Source organism: Panulirus ornatus, chromosome 4, assembly GCF_036320965.1.
Source record: "Panulirus ornatus isolate Po-2019 chromosome 4, ASM3632096v1, whole genome shotgun sequence".
NCBI classification, from domain to species: domain Eukaryota; kingdom Metazoa; phylum Arthropoda; class Malacostraca; order Decapoda; family Palinuridae; genus Panulirus; species Panulirus ornatus.
This window is the reverse complement of record NC_092227.1, coordinates 15,371,395-15,377,577: the sequence shown is the minus strand read 5'-3', so window position 1 is coordinate 15,377,577 and position 6,183 is coordinate 15,371,395. Positions and strand designations below refer to the sequence as shown.

The 6,183-nt window shown below is 40.0% G+C and overlaps 1 long non-coding RNA gene across 1 annotated transcript; it reads left to right on the top strand.

Annotated features, from left to right (window-relative positions):
- The first annotated feature begins 852 nt into the window (after positions 1–852).
- Positions 853–1,783, top strand: LOC139764470 (uncharacterized). The gene is made up of 2 exons (XR_011716382.1): positions 853–1,103; positions 1,258–1,783. It is a non-coding gene; the product is annotated as an uncharacterized lncRNA (long non-coding RNA).
- Positions 1,784–6,183: the final 4,400 nt, after the last annotated feature.

Sequence of the window (6,183 nt, the reverse complement as noted above, 5' to 3'; positions counted from 1 at the left end):
GAGTATATTTCTATGTTGCAAAAGATTTGCAGTACATTTCGGTCAAAAGATACGAATTCTTGTTTTGTCAACGGACGATGGAGCAGCTTCGAAAAGATGACACTTGCGTTGTTTTGAGGTGCATATATTCCTCAACTGGGCAAGAGTACTTGTCAAGTACATCGGTAGACTGCAGCTGGTTAGTGCTCTGAAGATCAGCAGTGTTTGTGTACCCAAGACGTTTTATACATATCAAGAATAAAGTGAAAATAGATATGACACCACACATTATCTGATAAAGCAAAACTTGTGAAAAAAAAATTAAATGAAAAAGTACTCAGCCTGCTTACACGATATATATATATATATATATATATATATATATATATATATATATATATATATATATATATATATATATTGCTATGAACCCCTGTAAACGTCGTGAATACTGGCTGGTGATCTCACAGAGTAATTGGCAATTAGACAGTTAAGCCCATATATCAATTTAGTTTCACTCAGGTTTAAAGATTAAAATTGAACTTGTTTATTATGTGTTCATAGGATGATTATAGCAATTAAGTAGAACAAACAGTAAATTCTTAATCCGTTGCATTTGACTGATGAAACGTAGACGCAAATTTTAGTGACGAAACAGACCTACTCTCCTGTTCTTCGAGTGAGATTCTTGTCATTATAACTGATAATCATCATAATTCTTAGATTCAAACTGTTTGACTTTAAGATAAAAATTTCATGCCCGCGTTTACTTGTTCGTTTATACTGAATTTTTGGTAACTGGTGGCACTTGGCAACTAGGAGAAGCCGGCCGAGGGAGAACGCGACCGCGCACGTCAAACCCATTCCCTACTCCCTCTCGTCTAGTCGCCAGGGATAGACGCTGCACCTCACTCCCGCACATCTGTATGGTCACGGTTTAGAGACGTTACCACGCTTCAACTGCTGATGCGTGACCACTCCCAACCTCGATCGTACGGCGCCTATTATCTTCACGAGAGAACAGTCTGTCCTAGCCTGCAGCGACCAGCTGGTTACAGGATTAACCGACCTACCTTATTATGGCAGCCATTTTGGGAAAATGCAACGCCTTCACCACTAGCACGGTCCTACCCTCGTCACCCTTGTTTACAACGTTGTGCTTTTGATGATAAATGTTTACTATTATGGTCAACCAGGTTAATAACAGTATATAATTTATTGAGTATCAATCAGTTGTAACTACTGTCAGTTATAATCAAGGGCATTTATTTCTTACAGGTTAGGATGAATCATTTATTGTGACGGACACTGATGAGCCAAGTTAGTAAATTCAGTTGCTTATTACTGGCACGTAGCGTGCTTGGTGCTCTGCGTGTCCTTGATACCTCATGTGCTTTACATTTGTTGCTGTGTCAAACTGACGTTATATAATTATAGCAGCCATTTTTCCCGAGAGTTTTGCTGGCCCTGAGGGGGTACTGTTTAAAAGACTTTTATGTACAGTAGTTAATTATGGTTCTGTAATAGCACGTGTGCAAGTCTAAATTATTTTGAGTCCCTTGAGGCTATTGCATACTTCGTAAAGGAAGGAATTTTGACAGGCTGTGGAATCCATTGCATGAAAGTTCAGGATGGTTGAAGGTGAAGATCGAATTAGAGCACTAGCTGAAATTGTTTATGCAGACGTTAGCAGAAGCAGTCTAGGTAAGAAAGATAAAAAAAAAAATTGAGTGAAGGCAAAAGATCATATATTTTGTTAACCATGTATAACTTGTACCATTATTTGATAAAATTTATATACGATTTTATTTTTCATTTGGTGAAGTTAACCAATTACCATAAAAAGACCCCATGAGTACTGGTGTGTAATAAGTGTACGTTTACAAGTATCATGAAGTAGATGATGCACATAGCAGCAATTATGAATTCAGTTTTGCTATCGAGTTACTCCCTGGGCTTACACGCCGAAAGTTTATGGAAGAGAAAGAGCTGGACAAGAAATAACTTGAGTAATTATCCTCGAACTTAACCAGAGAAGAAATTCCAAGCAGGTGAATAAGGATTGTAAACACCTGAGACGATTGATTGCATAAGTAGAAGGTACATGAATGAAGTCTTCACATGCTGATTAAGTATTTGCTCATTAGGGCAATTTCTTAAGGGTAAAATCACTAAATTTAATCAAGGCAGGGACACTACCGTAGTACCGTGGTATCAATACATTCATCAGATGTTAACTCATACGGATTTATCCACTCGCCATCAGATAGTTTTGACAGTGTACTTATCCATAAAAAGTCATAAGAAATGGATATGTAATCTGTGAGCGTTTGCTTCTTGCAAACAACTAGGGTAAAACTATTGCTAAAGACAGGTGTTTAGAGCCAACACGAAGGTGGTTATTAATCCGGTGCCAACGCTGGTTCGCAGTCCTGATATTGTCAATACGCTCACGTAAATGAACTTGAGCTGTCTGATTCTGCAGTGGCATGGGAGCTTTTAAGCCTTTGTTAAAGGGACTACTGCCATCATCTGAGCAAAATGCTTAAGGTACTGAGGTAATCCTCAGGGTGTAGAAGGCTTTTGACTCTGAAGCTAAGGAAACTGAAACAATGACTTAGTGTTAAGGGAAATGTCTGCTTTAGGGATGTCCTCGGGGTAATAGATGAAATATCTCGTGATAAAATGCCAGCAACGTTGTTTAGCTTTACTAAGGAGGTTTATAGCAAACTTGGATCTACTTTTTTCACGTAGGAAGTAGTAAAGGATCAGAGATAAGACTTGAATTAAAGGAGCTGACAAGGTTTCAAGCGAGGAGGAGGCAAAAAGTGTGGCGAACTATCCTAAAAAGCCAGATGTGTTAATAAGAAGAAGCCCTTAGAAGAACAAAAGCCTAGCTTGTTGCTCAGGTGGCGGTTCCCAAAACTTATAGGCAAAAGTTATCAGACTTTAGCAACTGGAGGTCATCTGAGAGAGAAAATTAAGACTGTAAAATACTTTGACACTTCTTTAGGCCAAAATTAAAACTGTTTTAAATGTCAAATGTACCTGGATGAGTTAAACCTAAACCAAAGATTGTGGCTCCCTTGGTACCCATACCAGTATTTTGGGCATATTGCTGCATAATAGTGGACTGTATCAGCCAATAACCTAAAACCAAATCGGGTAATCCATATCGTTTAACTATACCGTGAGCATCAGCTTGCTACCCTGAGGCAATTCCATTGTGAAAAAAAAAAAAAAATTCGGGCCCAGTAAATATGAAGCTCTAATTAAATTTCTCATCATGGTAGAGTTCTCAAAAATCTACACAGTCTGACCAGGGCATCGACATCAATCGAGACTTTCAACAGATTATGCACAAACTGGACATGATCCATTGTAAGTCAAGTGCCTATCATTCACAGCCTCAAGGCGCGCTGGAGCGATGTTATCAAACCCCGAAAAATCATGATGGAGTCATTGCTGTGCCTGCGATTAAGAATGGGAAGGAGTTTACTAACATCTATTTGCTATTCGTGACACTATACAGGAAGCGTTCTTATTTACTTTCGAGTTAATGTGTGGCCATAGTGTACGAGGGACTTTAGAATTGTTAAAGGAGAGACGGTTGGGGTACTACATATGGCATGATTGTTTCAAAGTTTAAACGTAAACTACACAAAACTAGTGAATTGGCCCGAGAAAATGTTTAATGTCGGGAGAATATGAGAACTTGGTGCGATAAAAGTTCCTTGGTAAGAGAATATAAAGATTACATTCAGGTTTTGTTGCCCATTCCTAACTAGTCGCTACAAGTCAAGTATTCTGGACCATGCGAGATGAAAATCGGAGTCGGTTCAGTAGGTTATGTTGTAAAATCCCATGATAAGAGAAGTCTTGTCATGTAATTATGCTTAAACCTTACTAAAACAAAGCCAACATTTGTTTGATGACCCTGTATCTTGCATGGAAGGTTAGTGAGACGTAAGAAAGTATTGAGAATATTGAATACAGTAAAGGTGAATTGTCAAAATGATGGGCCATTTACCAAGTGGAATACAAAATCAGATGACTACCATGATTAGAATGTCCATCCGTAATGAACAGATTCGTTTAGCGCAAAACGATGTATGTATATGGTGGCGACGCGAGACGTGTGAAAGATCTTTACATAATGAATCCTTTTACGCCAGACTACCTGAAGAAGGAAATCAAACTACCTGTTAGAAAAAAAGAATATATATCACTGAACCCAGCGACAGTGAGTGGTCGTGTCAGGGTGTGAATCAAGTGACCAGGACTGTTCTGTAACTAATTCTCAGAAAGATGATCTCGCAGACAGGATCTGATTAGGATTAATTTAAACGTTATACCTTTGACTTGCTGGAAAAAAAAAAGGTTGTCAGCTATAACAAGTGGCTTGATCCGGTACCGTGCAACGCCATTTAGTATGAAGAATCTTTGTGTTTCCATTCAGCGTCTTTTTCCACGGTTTATCACACCAACTTGGAGGAAGTTGAAGTCGACACTTACGTCATCATGCGTGGGAGCAGCATCTGACGAGGCTGAGAGCCTTCTGTGACAGATTGGCTGCAGCTCAGGTCACCAGGATCTTGAGCAGGAATGGGTTTGGACATGGTAAGGGTATGTCGTCGGCCAAAGCCAGATGATCCCTGCGACAGCGAAAGTACCAGCTAGTAAGACAACCATACCTCAGTACGGCATGATACTGTCGAAGGCTTTGTCCCAACTTCTCAGACGTGGCAGCTCCACCTACTGCTCTATTTTGTAAAGTTGATAATCTTATCTGGAGTGGAGCCTGTTAAGTTGCTTATCATGAAAGCCAAATGACTCGTCTAAGAAAACTGTTCTGCGGGGGACCTAATTTCATGTTTTCCCTATTGTGCTTCAGGTAGACGCTAGTGGCGGTAGAAGTGGATGAAGTGGTGATCACTCGTCCGTCCTATGCTATTCTTCAAGTTTGGTAAACATCAGGGAAGCTATGCTACAATAAAAATGAGGCCCAAGCCATAATTACGGCACTTCAGCATAGTGAGGTTTATCTGAATACCACAAAGCTGCTCACTGTGGTATATACTGACAATAGCCCATTCATTTTCATTGAAAAAAATAATAAAAAAAAGTTAATGCGTTGAAGCTTGTCGTCACAGCCTTTTTTAATCTATAGATTGAGTATATTGGGAAAAATGTCATTGCTGATGCACTGTCACGGGTTTCATAGACAGATATCCGTTGTAATGATTTACGTTCACCCACCGAAAGGAGTGTCTGCCTTCCGTAATAAAAAAAAGACATTAATAACTGTTGAAAAAAAAAAAAACAGTAAATAGTAGGCCGCTACATTTCAGAGATGACACGTAGACCAAGGTTTTGATGATTCTGTTCTTGTCATTGTTGATCACAGACCAGCAATACCTTCCGATTTAAGTTGCTTACTTGTTAGATAGAATTTCATGCCTTTGTTGATTTGTTCATGGGTATTGAATGTTATAAATAGGGGTACTTAGCAACTCATAGAGGCTGGTGAACGAAGGAGGGCGCCTGCCGGGCGCAGACACGCTCCACACTACACAGTTTGGTCGACGAGTCAGCCGCTGCAACTCGCTCCCTCATGACGATCTGGTCACGGTTTGGGGATTCCACCACGTTTCGACCCCTGATGACTGACTGACTGACATCTCCAACCATCTCTTCAACGCTGGATATCACCTTCACGAGAGAAGTCTGGTTTAGCCAGGAGCGACATGCTCGTTTACTGGACGAACCGACGTACCCTGTTCTGGCCGTTACTTCTGCAACGCTTCTCCATTTTCACGGTTCTACTCTTATCCTGTCAATGTCTTGGCATTATGTGTTTTTTACAGGCTACTTATAGGATATTGTTAGTTTACCCTGCACAGTTTAGTGTAACTATTGACAATTGTAGTATCACTGAGTATCAGGTTATTTTTTCTAGGTAAGGTTGTGAGGGCCAGTTATTTTCGTCGCGAGCGACTTTGATAAGCTCAGAGGGACTAGGTTGTTTCATCCAGGTTAGGATGTGAGAGAACCAGTTATTCTTATCATGAGTGACTTAAATGATGAAGGACAGTGAACTCAACCGGCATAATTATTGGCGCCTGCGTTTGACAAACAATTTACTTTTTTTGCACGGTGAAAGGCAACATGTTTTCTCCTAAAAGTTTTGTCGACTACTTGGCC